Below are 19,209 nucleotides of genomic sequence, written 5' to 3'. Positions count from 1 at the left end.
AACATCTTAGTCCCGGGATGTCCAGGACCTTGGAGTAAGTGGAGAAGGTCTTCCCTGCTGATGACTGAGCTGTTTCTCAGGATCTGTCAGTTTGGTTTTTGCTCTCCCGAACCTCTAGCGCATGATGCTAGATGTATTCGCTTCTAAACGAAATCCAGGCGTGCAAGTGCCATCTAAAGCGCTGGTGGTACAGGGTAGCCAAGGGAATGGGCCTTCGCTCCGCAGAGCCCTGGGAGAGGAACTTCTCATTTTCACTGCTTTCATGAAAAAGAGTTGTCTGCCTTTCCTGGTCCCCGACCCCAATATTTTATTACAGTGGAGGTATTTGCAGTAAAACGTGAAGGTCGACTTAATCTCTAAAATTCCAGAAACCATATGTGGCCCTGTGTCACACTGCTAGATTACTAATAACCTCCAGAAGATTTTACACAATCATCTTTTATTTACCTGCAACTCCATGTAAAAATCTAATAATACACGTAGACTGGCCACTGTTGACGTATTTTGGCAGCATCGCTCCTTGTCCTAATGTTAACGTCTTTCATTTCTACTTTGGGGCTTGTCAGAGATTTTTGTGGACAGATTGCATTGATCATTTGAAGAAGCTTGTACAAGTGTTTCCAGTGTTGTCATGATAGAGAATTTAATATTCTAATTGCTACCACCTACTAATTGTATTGTCATTGGTTCTGATATTAGTTGTGTGTTGTTAGCATAAATGATGAAAGGAAGAAACTTATTTACTAGGCATCATTGTATGCATTGTAGCTTATGTTTTTACTGTGGAAGAGGGATGGTGGTACTGAGACAAATGTGACTGATTTGTGTAGGTATGAAGTGACTCTCTCAAGTAGAAATTTTTTATTTTACTACTTTGCCTACATTATCTTAAAGCACTGAAGGTTGCTTTTTTCTTTTGAGGGATATATCCTACTTGATTACAATTGATTAATACAGTTTAATTTCTGTGAGTCACATTCCAGAAGAAAATATACATAGAACCATGTTTTGATGCCTTTTACCAGTTTACCTATAACTAGTTTAATCAGTTTGTCAGTTTACATATTTTTCTTATTTTGAGTTTGAAAATTTGTTCACGCTTGGCTTTGAAACAAGGTGACGAAATTTGAGATATGGAATTACGATAGATGTATCATTAGTTTAACATTCGATAAATTTGCTTCTTGATTATATAACTGCCAAATCTGATCTTATATTCTTTATGTTCAATTGAAGGACTGACTATCCAGTTTTTCTCCCTTTTCCAATTTCTTGCTTTTGGCTTGAATCACCACTTTTTAGGATTTTGGTGACTGTTAAACTTTAAATCAGAAGATCTGGATTGAAGTCTGGGCTCCAACATTTGTTAATGGCTAATGAGTTACCTAACATTCTGAGCTGGTCTAGATTGTGTTGATGAAAATTCTGCTCACTTTCTTTCATACAACTGTCACAAAGATTAAATGAGATAGTAAACATGAAATTATTATATAAATGGAAATATGTTATCACTTCACTCTTAGAACTGGAGATATGTCAGTGTAGAATACTATTTCTTTGCATCATTATCTGAAAATATTATCACATACTTTTCTAAGATGATCTTTGAACACAGTAAAGTTAGCAAAGAATAGTTTGATACTGTGATCCATTGAATTAGTCACCATGGTTAATAAATAGGTGCCTGGAAAATGAGTATAGTTTTGCATTTGGGAGTTTAAATCTGATCCTTTTTGGTTGTCATGTATTGTCACTTGAGAATTTCCAAGTGCAGAAAAAGCTGAAGTTTTTTGCTGATGTATAGTTAACTAAAGAGTAGAAGTAGTCCTATCTTACGTTAAATAAGAAACATTATTATTGAGCCGGGCGCGGTGTCTCAGGCTTGTAATCCCAGCACTTTGGGAGGCCGAGGCCGGCGGATCACGAGGTCAGGAGATGGAGACACTACTGGCTAATACGGTGAAACCCCGTCTCTACTAAAAATACAAACAATTAGCTGGGCATGGTGGCAGGCGCCTGTAATCCCAGCTACTCGGGAGGCTGAGCCTGGAGAATGGCGTGAACCCAGGAGGCGGAGCTTGCAGTGAGCCGAGATTGCGCCACTGCACTCCAGCCTGGGAGACAGCCAAACTCCGTCTCAAAAAAAAAAGAAAGAAAGAAAGAAAAGAAACCTTATTATTTCGCTGAAACCAGGATTTAGAATTAGAAGGAATCTCTGTGAACGTATAAATAGATTCCTATTTCACAGAGGAGAAAATTAAGGCTCAGAAACAATCAGTAATTAGTAATTGGCTTGTTTGCAGTCATCTGGTTTAGGTAGTGCTAAAACCTGAACTGTAAGGTCTGAAGTGTTCTTTCTGTTCTAACAGGGTTGTATCCAGGCATCTCATTATGGTTTGGTAATATTTCCTGGTTCACATGAAAATAATTACTCTTAGGTATTAAAGGGATCTATCCACATATACACATGAATATACACATAGACACTTAAACCTTATTTACAGACCTTTTTTCCCTCTTTAGCTAGTTTAGTCTTATAAATTGTAGCATAACAAAAACTGTACTTGGCTAGATTTGAAGTGTAATAGTTAAGGAAAGAAAATCAGTTATATTCTTCAGAATGGTTTGTCCACGTTCATGCTTCATGACTGTCATGTGTTGAGTTATCTTCTTTCTGGCAAGTGGAAATGACAGAGGAGCCTTGTAACACGTGTCTGCCGTGAATGTTGTTGCTAAAGAGTAGGAGAGATCTGGTCAGGCGCTGTGGCCCGCGCCTGTAATCCCAGCACTTTGAGAGGCCCAGACGGGGAGATCACCTGAGATGGAGTTTGAGACCAGCCTGTCTAACATGGTGAAACCCGGTGTCTACAAAAAATACAAAAAAAAAAAAAAAAAAAAAAAAAAAAAAAATAGCTGGGTATGGTGGCAGACGCCTATAATCCCAGCTACTCAGGAGGCTGAGGCACAAGAATAGCTTGAACCCAAGAGGCGGAGGTTGCAGTGAGCCAAGATCGCGCCACTGCACTCCAGCCTGGACAACAGAGGAGACTCCATCTCAGGGAAAAAAAAAAAAAGGAAAAGCAGTAGGAGAGCACTGTATTATTTGCTCGTACTAAAAAACAAATAAACAAAAAAAAACCAAACCCTCTGCAAGCTGTTTGTAATTTTAATATTTTGTTATGTTAATTATCTATTATATATAGAGCCTTTTCTCTAGTTATTTAATTCCGGGTAAATAGTCATTGTAGAAGAGTTAATTCTTTGCATTGTTGGGTACTCCTTTTTTTGGTTCCATTGATTTCACAAACTTTTTAGTCTCTTTATTCTTTCTCGAAGATGATGGTGCTAGGTGCTACTGTCATTCCTGTTTTGTCCAAGTGCCCTTGGTGTGTCTCCCATTTTGGTGTGGAAATGAACTCTAGATTAGAGAATCCTAATAAACAGGACAAATTGAAGTGATAACTTTATTGTGGTTTTGTAAATTGTGAATCGGCTTTCACAGAGCCTTGCAAATATTTTGGGGAGTAGTAAATTGTTAAGAGCATATTGCCTCAAGAAATTCCTTATTTTGTATGGGAAAGCAGCTTTGGATAGAGTTTGCTGAACTGAAGTTAGGTATTATGTAGACCCTTATATAAAGCTCATTTTAAAATATGCTCCTTGGTTTGCAGAATCAAGGAAATTTGAATAGGAGATAATTTTCTGTGTCAGATAAAAGGTGATACTTAAAGATTAAGGCATATTTAAATTAAGCAAGGGCAATCCATTGAGTAATTATATCACAGCTAATATACCTATAATTGCTCAAGAGTTTGTTCGTATTCTTGACTACTTAATATTTTCAGTAGTTCATGGGAGTATTTTCTCTTGTCCTTAAGTTTTTTGATGATGACTTTGTTCTTTATAGATTATCTGGAAGGACTAGGCAGGTAGTGTTAAAAGCCAGGGCTATAAAGCTAGACTTTTTCAAATTCCAACTCTATTACTATGCAACCCTTGGATTAGTTACTTCTTACTTCTTGCTATCTCAGTTTCCTCCTAGACAATGAGGTCAATACCTTTCTTGTTAGGATTAAATGAATAGGTTTAAATAAAGCATTTAGAACAGTGTCTGTAGTATGTAGTTAACCATGATTGTGATCATTATCATCATGTGGCCCCCTAAGCTATTGCCAAGAACTTTTTCCCAGCCCTCTTTTAAAAGCATAGCTTTATGTTGCTGCTTATTTGTTGTTTGCTCATTATTAATGAAGTTCCAGTAAATAAATATCTGAGTATACACTTCATTTTGTGTATATTTTACAACATATGTGAGATTCCTAACCAAATGAGGCATTCTTTTGGGCCATTCTGTTAACCTTTTGGTATTAACAGACTACATTATCTGTGTAAGCAATAACACAGAATTTGGCAATTGAAACTTTTGATGTTTAATGATGTCTTTTAGCACTTTCTTGGAATGGAAAAATCATTTTCCGGTGACATCTATTGCCTTATCTGTTCATTATCCAGTCAGTAAACAAACATCTTGTGTCCCAGGCCTTACACCAGGTTCTGGGGAAAACAATGGGAAATAAGAATTGTTAGGAAGGCAGCAGATGAGGGTCTAAGAGAGAGTTAACAATGTGTATATATGCTTCTTTGAGGCTGGAGCATAATAGACTTGGAATACATTGACATGAGATGATAAGGGAAATATATACAGGATCCAGGTCATGTAGAATTTTGCAGGCCGAGAGAATGAGTTTGAATTTGATTTTGAGTGCAGTAGGAAATCATTCTGCAATTTTAAGTAGAGGAGTAATAGGATTTATAAAAAGTTGATTGTTGCTCATGTGTGAACGATGAATTGAAGGGGGCAAGAATAGAAATGGAGAGAGAAGTTGAGAGTCCACTGCAGTAGTCTAAGTAGAAGACAAAGATGGTCTGGACTAGAAGGGTAGCAAAGAAGATCGACAGTAGTGTGTGGATACCAGATATATTTGGTATAGGACTTGGTCCTGGATTAGATGAGTGGTAAGGCAAAGGGAAGAGTCAGGGATGACTAAGCTTCTGGATTTAGTGACTGGGTGGGTGGTTGTGCCAGGTACTGGGAGAAGGGAGATTTGGAGAAGACCAGGTTTGTTTGTTACAAGAAGGTGGGTAGGTGTAGGGAGAAAAGGACATGTTAATTTTGAGACACTTAAGAATCATCCAAGTCGTGCACATTTACATATATAAATCTAGAGGTCAAAACCAGAAATACAAATATGGGATAGTATTTTAAACCATGGACCAGATGAGTCACTTGGGGAGATAGGAAGAGGAGAGGGCCGAGGTCAGGTAAAAGAAAGATCTAGCCTGGGTGCAGTGGCTCATGCCTGTAATCCCAGAACTTTGGGAGGCTGAGTTGGGTGGATCGCTTGAGTCCAGGAGTTTGAGACCAGCCTGTACAACATAGCAAAACCTCGTCTTTATTTTTTTTTAATTAAAAAAAATTAATGATGTCTTTTAGCACTTTCTTGGAAAATCATTTTCCAGTGACATCTATTGCCTTATCTGTTCATTATCCAGTCAGTGAACAAACATCTTGTGTTCCAGGCCTTACACCAGGTTCTGGGGAAAACAATGGGAAATAAAAATTGTTAGGAAGGCAGCAGATAAGGGTCTAAGAGAGAGTTAATTTAAAAAAAAAAAAAAAAGATCTGGCAAAGGAGACTGAGAAGGTGTCTTATGGCCAGGCACTGTGCCCTGATTACAGTGTTGTGAGCCACCTGTAATCCCAACACTTTGAGAGGCCAAGGTACACAGATTACTTGACGTCAAGAGTTCAAGACCAGCCTGGCCAACATGGTAAAACCCCATCTCTACTAAAAATACAAAAATTAGCTGGGCGTGGTGGTAGGCACCTGTAATCCCCACTGCTAGGGAGGCTGAGGCAGGATAATCGCTTGACCCCGGGAGGCAGAGGTTGCAGTGAGCCAAGATCATGCCACTGCACTCCAACCTGGGCGACTGAGCGAGACTCTGTCTCACAAGGATAAAAAAAAAAGAGAAGGTGTCTTAGTCCATTTTCTGTTGCTTATACCAGAATACCTGAAACTGGGTAATTTATAAAGAAAAGGAATTTAATTTTTATAGTTGTGGAAGCTGAAAAGTTCAAGATCAAATGGCCACATTGGGTAAGGGCCTTCTTGCAGGTGGGACTGCAGAGTTGCCGAGAATATCACATGGAGGCGGAGGTGAGTGTGCAAGCTCAGTTCTCTTTTTCTCTGCTTATAAAGCAACCAGTCCTACCCCCATGATAACCCATCAATCCATTCATTTATGAATGGATTAATTCATTCATAAGGGCTGAGCCTCCATGACCCTCTTAAAGGCCCTGCCTCTCTAGACTGCCACATTAGGGGTTAAATTTTAACATGAGTTTCGGAGGGGACACATACTCAAACAATAACAGGAGTCTTTGAAAAAAGAAAGGTCAGATACACAAAACTAATAAAAATGGTTACATCTAGCAGGGAGAGTGGGGAGCAAGGTTTTTCACTTTTTTCAAATGTATATATATAATTATTTTAAAGCACATGAAAGTTGTTCTTGGGTTTTTTTTGGGGGGTGGGAGCAGTGCGGGGAGAGGGCCTTGAGCCAGGATCTCTGTCACCCAGGCTAGATTGTTAGATTGCAGTGGCACGATCATGGCTCTCTGCAGCCTTGACCTCCTAGGCTCAAGTAATCCTCCCACCTCAGCCTCCTGAGTATCTGGGACCACAGATACCATGAGGTGCATGCCACCACACAGGAGTAATTTTTTAAATTTTTTGGTAGGGATGGGGTCTTGTTATGTTGCCCAGGCTGGTCTTGAACTCTGGGACTCAGGTGATCCTCTCACCTGGCATCCCGATGTGCCAGGATTACAAGCATGAACCACTGTGCCCAGCCTATTTCTGTATTCTCTATTATTTTCCATTGGCTTCTAACTATCCTTTTACCAATACCATACTGTCATGATTACTGTAGATTTATAGTAATTGTTGACATCAGTTAGTGCAAGTCCTTCAACTTTGTTCTTCATCCCAATTGTTTTCGCTACTTTGTTTTTGAATTTCTGTAAAAATTTGAACTGCTTTTTAAATAAAACTTGCTTGAATTTGATTGATCTTCATTAAGGCTATACATTACTTTGGGGGATGTATTAGTGTGTTTTCACAGTGCTATGAAGATACTACCTGAGACTGGGTAATTTGTAAAGGAGAGAGGTTTAATTGACTCACAGTTCTGTATGGCTGAGAAGGCCTCAGGAAACTTACAATCATGGTGGAAGGGGGAAACAGGAACCTTCTTCACAAGGCAGCAGAAGAGAGAAGAGTGTGAAGGAGGAACTGTCAAACGCATAACCATCAGATCTCATGAGAACTCACTCACTGTCATGAGAACAGCATGGGGGAAACCGCCCCCATGATCCAATCACCTCCCTCCCTCCACATGCGGGGATTACAGGACCCTCCCTGGGCACATCGGTATTACAATTTAGGCGGGGACACAGAGCCAAACCATAGCGGGGAAATTGACATGATAACAATATTGAGTCTTCCAAACAATCAACAAAACATGCTAATCATTTATTTAGGCTCTGTATAATTTATTCTTTCTTTATTTCTTTTTAGATTTTGCTTATATTTTGTTAAATTTGTCTCTAAATATTTTATATTTTCAGATGTTACTGAACCTGAAATTTCAAAAAATTATTCCAAGTATATAATAGTCCAGTTTTTATTCCAAGTATGTAGCAGAAAGTATTAGTTGTGATCTTTTATCCTGTGACCTTGCTAAATTCACTTTCTTCTAGTAGTTCTGAGCATTTTAAAATTTTCTTTTATTTTGACCTATGTTATTTAGGACTATGTGCATTAACTTCTAACTACCTAGAAATTTTTTATTTCTTTTTTTTGTGTGTGTACTAAAGATTGACATAATTTCTGGCGTATCAGAGATTGTCATTTATAATGCCCATTCTTAGCAATTTTTTGAGACTTGTTTCTTAGCTTAATCATAAGTGTGGCTCATGAAAAAGTTCCGTATTCCTACAGTGGTGTTGCTTTAGAATAGAAAGAATAGAGGATATAAATGTCAGAGCAGATATTCACCCAGGCTTTTCCAAGTCCAAATTCGGTAGTTCTTCTACTTTACTGTACACAACAGTCCAGTGAGAGTATTTTCACCCCAGTTACACAAGTATAAATGTCCCAGGTATTTAAGGACAGTAAAGTAGGGAGTTTCATAGATATTATCTGAGTTTCATAGATAGTCAGTTTAAGTGTTAACTGACTTGTTAAGAACACTCATCCCTAAGAATCAATAGGGATGAGTGTTCTGTTAATTCTAGTAATGGGAAACATTTGAAAATACTAGGACAAGCTAAACTTCTGGGACTATTTTTTTATCTTGTGTGCATATGTGTGTGACTCTGGAATTCCTCAGTGACCGCTGAAAATCCTCTCAATGGGCTGTTTTGTATAGTAGAAGAACTATGGAATTTGGACTTGGACAAGCGAGATTGAACTCCTGCTTTGACATTTATATGCTGCCGACTTGCTATTTGGGGCCCTTGGAGCACTCAGTTTCTCATTTGTAAAAAAGCAAGGATAAAAATAACTGTCCCTTACAAACGGCTGTTAGCATTATGTTTGTTAACTATTTTTAAACTATAAATCGCTATACACAAGTAGTTATTATTACATACATCCAAAACTCTACCCTTGTGCTAGTTGGACTTTTTTTTACAATTAGAAAGGAAATTATGGCACTCATTTACTCCGTGTGTCTAATAATTGAATGAGGAAAAAGAGAATCAGGCATGTGAAGTGACAATGCCAAGGTCTCACAGTTAGCCAAATCTCCCAACTCTAGTCTGGTATTCCTTCATTATCTTAATTTTTGACCTTACTGTTAGTCCCCCATCTTTTTGATGAAAATGTTTTGCTAAGATTGCATTGGTAATGAAAAACTGCATGAACATTTAGAAGTAGATTAACAAAAATGAGAAATGGGATTTTTCTTTTTCTAATCTCTTTATTTATTTATTTATTTATTTGACAGACTCTTGCTCTGTCACCCAGGCAGGAGCACAGTGGCGCCAGCTGTGCTTACTGCAACCTCCACCTCCCAGGCTCAAGTGGTTCTTGTGCCTCAGCCTCCCAAGAAGCAGGGACTACAGGCCTGTACCACCACTACCGGCTAACTTTTGTATTTTTAATACAGACAGGGTTCCACAATGTTGGCCAGTCTGGTCTCGAACTCCTGGCCTCAAACGATCCTCCTACCTCCTACCTCTGGCACAGTGGCTCATGCCTGTAATCCCAACACTTTGGGAGGCCAAGGCAGGCAGATCACCTGAGGTTAGGCATTTGATAACAGCCTGGCCAACATGGAGAAACCCTGTCTCTACTAAAAATACAAAAATTAACGGGCATGGTGGCGCATGCCTGTAATCCCAACTACTCCAGAGGCTGAAACAGGAGAATTACTTGAACCTGGGAGGTGGAGGTTGTGGTAAGCCGAGATGGCACCACTGCACTCCAGCCTGGGTGACAGAGCAGAGCAAGTCTTTGTTTTTAAAAGGAAAAAAAAAAATTAGACCCAGGACAGTTTCTAATTTTTCAGCAATTAGAAACCTGTGATGAGTTGAGTGTATTTTATACATCACTAGATTTAAGTTGAGGAACTTTTTACTCCAGAAATACGTACCCTCATAACCTGCTGATCCATTATTGGGACATTTATGGAGATTCTGAATGCTTTTAAATTGTATCCTAATTTGGCATTTTAATTTGTCTAATTCCCCAAGACTGACTGACTTCCTTCCTTGCTTCCCTTCCTCCCTCACTTCCTCCCTCCCTCCTTTCTTTTTCTTTTCTTTTCTTTTAACACGGTCTTACTCTATCGCCCAGGTTGAGGTGCAGTGCCACAATCATAGCTCACTGCAACCTCAAACTTCTGGACTCAGGCAGTCCTCTGGCCTCAGCCTCCCAAGTACCTGGGACTATACACACATACCACCACACCTGGCTAATTGTTTTTTTGTTTTGTTTTGTTTTGTTTTTCTTTTAAGAGATGGGGTCTCACTATGTTTCCCAGGCTGGTCTGGACCTCCTGGCCTCAAATGATCTTCCTGTCTCGGCCTCCCAAAACGATAGGATTATTACAGGTGTGAGCCATCATGCCTAGCCCTTCCCAAGACCTTAGAAAGTTGAAAAAGATTCAATAAATTTTTTTCATATATTCCCATTCACATCATTATGAATTTTCAGAGTACATGTTGTTTAACTGGAACAACCACATGGTAGATACTGTTATCTGATTCAGAGTGTCAGATGATCTGATAGTTATTCTGATATTGTGCGTTCTATTTGAATTATCTTTGGCTTTATACCCCTGCACAAGTAGAAAACTGTATCAAAGCCTCATTTGTCAAGATATATTACTCAGATTATTTTGTTTCCAAGAGTAAGTCACAGTTCCTTAATCTTAACAGTTTTAGGGAAATCTACAGCTATTTTGGAGTAGTCTAATCCAATTAAGAAAAGATACTTCTGGCGGTTGAGGCCAGAGCATCTTTTGAGCCTGAGTTCCAGCCTGTGGTGACCTGTGACCGTGCTACTGCACTCTGGGTGACAGAGGAAGACCCTGTCACAAAACAAACAAACAACAAAAAATATAGATACTTCTGAAAGCAAGAAAGGTTACTGAGAAGCGTAATACTTATTGGCTGTCTTTGTGTGCCTTGTATGAAGAACAATGTGTTTTATTGAGCACACTGACATAATTTTTTACTTGAGAAAGTAAAATTCATCTGGATAGATGATTTTTTTTTAAAGGAAGTATGTTCGTTTTATTTTGGAATTATGTTGCTAAGAAAATGAAAATCAATGGTTCTGTTACTCTCACTTTCTTTTCCTTTTCTACCTTGTTAACTTTTCCAATAACTCTTATATTACTCAGGGAGATGCTTTTATCATGTTATCCATAAATGTTTTTTGTTTTGCTTGGGGGGGACTCTCAGTAATTTACTTGCACATTGTTTTTGTATTACAAGTGTGGCTAATGTTTAAAATGAATGGAGTATTATAGTCTTAGCACTGGATATACAGCCTACAAAGAACCTTTGTGAGCTGATTTTTTCTAAGCACTTCTGCAGGAAACAAACATAAAAAACCCCACATTTAATGTTAACTCTGTTTTAAATGCTTCAGCTTCAGTTAAGGTCTGTTACACTCTTAATGCATTTCTTGTATCTATGTAAGTGTTCAAAATGAAAATTATTTGATGTTTGCGTTATGCTTCTGCCCGGTTTCTGTCTTCTCAACCCCATCCACAGACCTATAAGATTTGTTTCAGAGGCCGGGCGCGGTGGCTCAAGCCTGTAATCCCAGCACTTTGGGAGGCCGAGACGGGTGGATCACGAGGTCAGGAGATCGAGACCATCCTGGATAATACGGTGAAACCCCGTCTCTACTAAGAAATACAAAAAACTAGCCGGGCGAGGTGGCGGGCGCCTGTAGTCCCAGCTACTCGGGAGGCTGAGGCCGGAGAATGGCGTGAACCTGGGAGGCGGAGCTTGCAGTGAGCTGAGATCCGGCCACTGCACTCCAGCCTGGGCTACAGAGCGAGACTCCGTCTCAAAAAAAAAAAGATTTGTTTCAGCAACCTCATTCTTACAAACAAAACTAACTTACAAACGTGCACTTGGTGCAAAGTAGATGCCACTGAAGGTCAAGAATATGTGTTAGATTTCTGTTTGAGGACATTTCAACATTTTAAACAGCCTAGGAATACTTGGATTTACTCCTACATCTAGGAATCTCATTGACATTCTGTCATCACAGATTTCAAAAATTAGTGCTATTCGATTGAATTTTGAAAAGTGGCTCTCCTTAAAAATGATTATTTCATCTTACTTTAGCTATGTGGATAGACTAGAACCCTTTTACCTCATAATAATTTTTGATGGATTATCCTTGTAGTACATTTCAAGATGTTTAGATTGATGAAGAATAATTCATTTTTGTTATACAACACAAGCTAAGATTGTTCTAAATCTGTGGCTACTTCTGTTATGTAGTCTGTGGAAACCAGTTACATAGGCTTTTGTATAGCATACTAATAATGGAAAGGAAGTACCTGTAAGTGAATACTCAGGGCAGCATTTACCATGATTTTTTTGGAAAATTGTGACATTCAAGAAGCATGGAGATTAATGGGTATGATACTCCATTAAAAATATTAAAGAGCATGGAGAAACATTAAGTGACTACTATGTGCCAGTCACTGTGTAGTGTACTTATATATAATTTATCTTGGCTGGGCGTGGTGGCTCACACCTGTAATCCCAGCACTTTGGGAGGCTAAGGCGGGTGGATCACCTGAGAGGTCAGGAGTTCCAGACCAGCCTGACCAACATGGTGAAACCCCATCTCTACTAAATACAAAAAATTAGCCGGGCGTGGTGGCAGACGTCTGTAGTCCCAGCTACTTGGGAGGCTGAGACAGGAGAATCACTTGAATCCAGGAAGCAGAGGTTGCAGTGAGCCGAAATTGTGCCATTGCACTCAAGCCTGGGCAACAAGAGTGAAACTCCGTCTCAAAAAAAAAAAATTATCTTAAAGTAGAGAAACTAACTTGTTGAGAATCCCCCAAAACAAAACAAAAACATTTAAGGGTGACATAAAAATAGGGATGGGGGCTGGGCGCAATGGCTCACACCTGTAATCCCAGCACTTTGGGAGGCCAAGGTGGGTAGATCACCTAAGGTCAAGAGTTTGAGACCCGCCTGGCCAACATGGTGAAACCCTGTCTCTACTAAAAATACAAAAAATAACTGGGTGTGGTGGCACGCACCTGTAATTCCAGCTACTCGGGAGGCTGAGGCAGGAGAATCGCTTGAACTCAGGAGGCGGAGGTTGCAGTGAGCCATGATCGCGCCATTGCACTCCAGCCTGGGCAACAAGAGCAAAACTCCATCTCAAAAAAGAAAAATAAGGATGGAGATATTTTACAAATATGCACAAATGCAAATTATTTAACCTAAAGTCGTATAACTAGTAAGTCAGGACATATTGGCAGCTTTCAGCCACCAAGTTTTCCCTTTTCCCTATAAAATGGGTCATGATGAAGATGATAATAAGTAAGATTAACAGGGTATGTTGATGCTAGATTAGTCACTGTTGCAGTTTGAAGACACATGCAGTAAAATACATCAGGTTTTTTCTGGAAAAAAGGTAGTCTAGCTAGACAAGATGGCTCTCACCTGTAATCCTAGCACTTTGGGAGGCCGAGACAGGAGGATCACTTGGTACCCAGAAGATCACTCTGGGTAACATAGTGAGACTCTGTCTCTACAAAAAAACAAAACAAAACAAACAGAACTATTCTGCAATCTGGATACCCTTATTTATACTAATCATCATTGTATTGCTCTGCTAGGGTTGTCATGACAGAATACCACAGACCGGATGGTTTAAACAACAGAAATTGTTTTTCTCCCAGTTTTGTAGGCTGCAAGTCCAAGATCAAGGTGCCAGCAGGGTTTATTTCTGGTGAGGACTCTCTTCCCGGCTTACAGACAGCCACCTTCTCTCTGTGTCCTTACGTAGTCTTTCCTCTGTGTCCAGGTAGAAGAGAAAACTGTCTGGTACTTCTTCCAATAAGGACGTGAGTCCTTATTAGGGTACCACCCTTATTACCTCATTTAACCTTAATTAGCTTCTTAAAGGCAGTATCTCCAAATTATAGTCACATGAGTATTAGGACTTCACCATATGAATTTGAGGGGGCACAATTCAACCCATTACAAGCATATACTCTCCTTATAGCCAGTTGGCATGAGAAGTCAGATTATACACAAAATACTATTTGGGAGCATGAATTCAAAGATGGATGGTGAGATGATCAAAGGCCTTGATAATCATGCTGTGTGCCCCAATAGATACGAGGTTTATAGGCTAGCACTGTGCTGGAGATAGAGTTACCATTTTGTTTTGTTTAACTTCTCTTTTATCATAAAACCAGTCCCCTTAAATTATTTTTTTCAGGCAGTTCAGTTAATAATTTTATGGTTATGAATCCAGCCTAATAATGCCCCCCAGTGTAACATAAAAAACTTACAGCAACCTGTACTCCCATTTTGATTAGATTTGAGTCTTAGGCCGGGCACAGTGGCTTATGCCTGTAACCCCAACACTTTGGGAGACCGAGGCTAGCGGATCGCCTGAGGTCAGGAGTTCAAGACCAGCATGGCCAACATGGTGAAACCCCATCTCTACTAAAAAATACAAAAAAATTGTCCGGGCATGGGGGCCCATGCCTGTAATCCCAGCTACTGGGTAGACTGAGGCAGGAGAATGGCTTGAACCTGGAAGGCAGATGTTGCAGTGAGCTCTGATTGCTCCACTGAAGGTGGAGGTTGCAGTGAGCTGTGATTGCTCCACTGCACGCCAGCCTGGGTGACAGAGAAAGACGATCTCAAGAAAAAAGATTTGAGTCTTTAACTCCTAAATCACATTTTGGGGCCAGCTCTTATGTTACCTCACTTTTCTAGATTGAGCTTGTCCCTTTCAATATTCTCAGAAAAATAATTTTTGATTAGTTTGGAGGGTGGGGTTGTCTTCCCAATAGGTCAGTGTACTCCTAAGATGACCATTGTATCTGGGTCCTGCCTCCAGGTTTGTCACTAGCTTGTTCTGTGACATTACACAAGTCACTTACCTCTGAGATGTTTATCTGTGAATAAGTAGAATAGGCTTGATACTCTCTAAGGTTCCTTCTGTGATTCTAATTATTCTTACAGCATATTGATAAAGCACTTTCATAAAGCAGTATCACAACATCATTTTGCCTTTGAAAGAAAGAATTGTCAGTATGTAGAGGGTATTTAAGGCTGAGTGAATAGATGACATCATTAGGGAGAGAGTATAAAGGGAATACAAAAAGGAATCTAGGCCCAGGCTTTGAAGAACCCCAGGACGTAGAGCAGGGGGAACCGTCAGAGAAATAGGAAGAAAAATGAAAGTATTTCAAGAAATAGAGAGTGGATACTTGTGTTCAGTGAAGGTAAGAGGTTCAGTAAGATGTGTCCTTTGGATTTGGCAAATGGAGGTAATCAGTAATCTTCACAAAAGCAATTTATTTTTATTTGTCGGGGCAGAAGTCATACCACAATGAATCAGGCAGAAATATAGTGATGAGTAAGTGGAGACTGTATGTAGGCAACTGTTTTGAGAACTGTTTATGAAGGAGGAATGAAAAATGGGAAATACTGAATAATGCTTATTTTCTGGTGAGAATAAAGGGGTAAAGATTGATTACACAGTGAGAACAGAAGGAGTCAAGTCCCTGAGAAGGAGGAAGGGAATGATATATATATTGACATAATGGCCTTTGGTAAGTAGAGGACACTGCCGAGTCATAAAGAGAGAAAGAATGCTGACATGGGTGAAGTGTAAATATTTTAGTAGGCTTAGTAGTAGTGGGATTGGTGAATTCTCTCACTGCTTTTATTATTTTAAAAAACGTGACAGAGCTGGACACGGTTCATACCTGTAATCCCAGCACTTTGGGAGGCCAAGGCTGGGGGATCACTTGAGCCCAGGAGTTCAAGACCAGCCTGGGCAACATGAGGAAACCCAGTCTCTACAAAAAAAATACAAAAATTAGCTTGACATGGTGGCATGTTCCTGTAGTTCCAGCTGCTCGGGAGGCTGAAGTGGGAGGATCACTTGAACCCAGGAGGTCGAGGGAGCAGTAAGCCATTATTGCACCACTGCACTGCAGCCCAGGGGACAGAGTGAGACCCTGTCTAAAAAAAAAAAGTCAGCGTCTGAAAATAAGAAAGGAAAAAAGAGGGTAAAACATTTTAGGAGCAAGAACAAAGAATGAAATATTGTCAAAGTTAAAAAAAAAGATTATTAGCAGGAATCATCAATTTTAGGTTTGAGATTTGGCATCTTAATAACTGGGCTGGGCACAGTGGCTCAAGCCTTTAATCCTAGTACTTTGGGAGGCTGAGATGGGCGGATCACTTGAGCCCAGGAGTTTGAGACCCATCTCTATAAAAATTAGCCTGTCATGGTGGTGTACACATGTAGTCCCAGCTACTTAGGAAGCTGAGGCAGGAGGATTGTTTGAACCCGGGAGGCGGAGGTTGCAGTGAGCCAATATTGTGCTATTGCACACCAGCCTACAAAACAGAGTGAGACTCTGTCTCAAAAATAATAATAGGCGGGACACGGTGGCTCACGCCTGTAATCCCAGCACTTTGGGAGGCCGAGGTGGGTTGATCACAAGGTCAGGAGTTTAAGACCAGCCTGGCCAACATAGTAAAACCCCATCTTTACTAAAAATACAAAAATTAGCTGGGTGTGGTGGTGGGTGCTTGTAGTCCCAGCTACTTGGGAGGCTGAGACAGGAGAATCACTTGAACCCAGGAAGCAGAGGTTGCAGTGAACTGAGATGCCACTGCACTCCAGCCTGGGCAACACAGTGAGACTGTCTTAAAATAATAATGATAATAATAATAATTGGCACATAATGGACCATTGATACATATTTGTTGAATTAAGAATTTGAAGTGGCTGTGTAATTGTGTGATTTTCTTCAGTTATGTTCAGCTGCTTAGACAGATCATAAGAATGCAGAGGATTCTGGAGGCATTGCAGTTTTGCAAAGTTTTACAGTATGTGTGATTGGGGGAAGAAGAGGCAAAGTAATTGAGGATGTTTTCAAGGGAATTTTGAAAGGCAAGGAAAAATGTAAAATCCTTTACAAAATGGTTAAAATACAGAAAAGCTTTGAAGTTTTTATAAGCTTAACTATTTAGAACACTAGTGGTTGTTTTATTTTGATTGTTTCATACTTGGGATGGTTTTAAATCATCCTAAATGGTCAAAATGCAAAAAAAAAAAACCAAAAACAAAAACAAAAAACGGGTTTGATTCTTTTTAAGCTTAACTGTTTAAAACCTCAGTGGCCCTCTTGTTTGGCCTTACGCTAGATTTCCTTCTTTTGGGAATGACAAAAAGGTTTTGAAAAGTTGTTTTTTAAACTGCGAATTTATTTTGTTCATGAAGAAATAGACTGATGAAAATAACTTCATTCCCTGGGTTATTTCTTACAAAACAAAATTTCAGACTATTATGTTTTCTAAAGAGAATTTTGGAGAAGAAAATGTCAGTATGCTCTTCTTTTTTAGCACATTGTGTAAGAACACATTATTTGCTCAAATGAAAACCACTATTGCAATAGCTTAAAAACAAAACGTTCAAATAATTGTGCAATACCATTGTTATAAGTACATACTCATAGACCCAAAATGTTTTGGGTAAAACAATGACACTGTGGGAAAGAGTAAATAGGAGCAAATGAGTTCAATTGTCAGTGTTTTGTAGGGAAAGGTTTTAGAATGTTATTTGTAAAGCAAACCCTTTTGCGCCCTGTTTATCTTTTCATCACAGATTCAATAAATTTTACTTACTGTGATAGAGATGAATGGCTGGCTTTAAAATATCTTAAATATCCTTAAATATCTTATATGCAAATATCATATATTTAGATATTTACAAATGTTTAAATATCTTTAAAATATTTTTAAAAGATATTGCCTATAAGATTTGGTTGAATATGAAAACACATAGGTTTTTTTTTTTTTTTTTTTTTTTGCTTGAGATGGAGTCCTGCTCTGTTGCCCAGGCTGGAGTGCAGTGGTGCAATCTTGGCTCACTGCAACCTCCACCTTCTGGGTTCAAGTGATTCTCCTGCCTCAGCCTCCCGAATAGCTGGGATTACAGGCGCAAGCCACCACACCCAGCTAATTTATGTATTTTTAGTAGAGATGGGGTTTTGCCATGTTGGCCAGGCTGGTCTTGAACTCCTGACCTCAGGTGATCTGCCCGCCTCAGCCTCCCAAAGTGCTGGAATTACAGGCATGAGCCACCACAACCAGCCAAACTCACATAGTTTTAAGTATTTGCAGAACTTAAGTATAGTTTCAAGTTAAATGGCAGGTGGAAAATCATTAACCTTTTTATATGGTTCCATTTCAAACATCCTCAGTTTATTTTTTTATTAATAAAATTCAGATTTGTGAAATAGATTTCCATTTTGTAATCCTATTGTGATGCTCTAACATCTTTGGTTTTTGTTGTTGTTGTTTTGTAATTGCTTGAGCTACATTATCTTTTTTGCTGAATCTTCACACAAGTATGACTTAAGTTTGCAAAGTTAAACTTTCAGCTTCTATGAACTTGTCTGAATATATCGTCCTCTGAGCTCCCATAGTATTTTCTACTTCATGGTCTTCATCATAGCTAGTATATGTTGAGGTCACATGAAAGGTGAGGCAATATGTTAGTATTTTATGTACATTACCTTGTTTAATTCTCAACCCTCTGATGTGTGTCATATTATCTCTGTTTTACAAACTAAGAAAAACTGATGTTTAGATAGATTTACAAATTTCTCCAGTCTTTTAGACTCTTTTTTCTTTTTTTTGCTTGCTCTGTCGTCCAGGCTGGAGTGCAGTGGTGCGATCTTGGCTCACTACAAGCTCCGCCTCGTGGGTTCATGCCATTCTCCTGCCTCAGCCTCCCAAGTAGTTGGGACTACAGGCGCCCACCACTGCGCCCGGATATTTTTTTGTATTTTTAGTAGAGACGGGGTTTTGCCATGTTAGCCAGGATGGTCTCGATCTCCTGACCTTGTGATCCGCCCACCTGGGCCTCCCAAAGTGTTGGGATTACAGGCGTGAGCCATCGTGCCTGGCCCTGTTAGACTCTTAAGACCTGACTAAAACATTGTCTTTTCATCTAATTTTATTTAAATGCCTATTTCATCCCATTCTGTTATAATTGATTTCTTGTGTTCATTTGGCTTCTTTACCAGACTGTGATCCTCTTGAGGACAGGGACCTCCTTATCCTATTCATATTTGTATCCTCAGTGCCCATTGGAGACCCAAGAACTTTTAAAATGAGAGCTGAACGAACAACACTGGCATCACTGATACGGTAACAATGAGGCATGTGCCGTGAAGTTGTTTTTCTAGTTTAGGCATTTTGTAGGTTTATTACCTCCTACCCTTTTGATGTATTGGCATTTATAGTCACACATACATGCATATCAACAAACATATATATACATACATAGATTATTTCATCTACACATCAATCATTTGAAAGCGGCA

At 39.4% G+C, this 19,209-nt stretch overlaps 3 protein-coding genes across 11 annotated transcripts in view; 1 reads left to right on the top strand and 2 right to left on the bottom strand.

Annotated features, from left to right (window-relative positions):
* The window catches only part of PTRH2 (peptidyl-tRNA hydrolase 2), a 1,137,200-nt gene that overhangs the window by 11,085 nt on the left and 1,106,906 nt on the right, over positions 1–19,209 (bottom strand). The window lies entirely within an intron of this gene.
* SKA2 (spindle and kinetochore associated complex subunit 2) overlaps positions 1–19,209 on the bottom strand; it is a 976,874-nt gene that overhangs the window by 590,709 nt on the left and 366,956 nt on the right. The gene's annotated exons all lie outside the window — the stretch shown is intronic.
* VMP1 (vacuole membrane protein 1) overlaps positions 1–19,209 on the top strand; it is a 138,960-nt gene that overhangs the window by 624 nt on the left and 119,127 nt on the right. The window contains exon 1 of one of the 2 annotated variants that reach the window (XM_050764736.1): positions 14,614–15,084. The exons of the other annotated variant lie outside the window; for it this stretch is intronic. The gene's annotated coding sequence lies outside the window, so the exon portion shown is untranslated. Of the gene's footprint in view, positions 1–14,613; positions 15,085–19,209 lie in introns of those variants that run through there. 2 annotated transcript variants of the gene reach the window in all.

This window comes from Macaca thibetana, chromosome 16, assembly GCF_024542745.1.
Source record: "Macaca thibetana thibetana isolate TM-01 chromosome 16, ASM2454274v1, whole genome shotgun sequence".
Taxonomy (NCBI): domain Eukaryota; kingdom Metazoa; phylum Chordata; class Mammalia; order Primates; family Cercopithecidae; genus Macaca; species Macaca thibetana.
The sequence above is the reverse complement of the archived record's forward strand: the minus strand, read 5'-3'. Positions and strand labels throughout refer to the sequence as shown.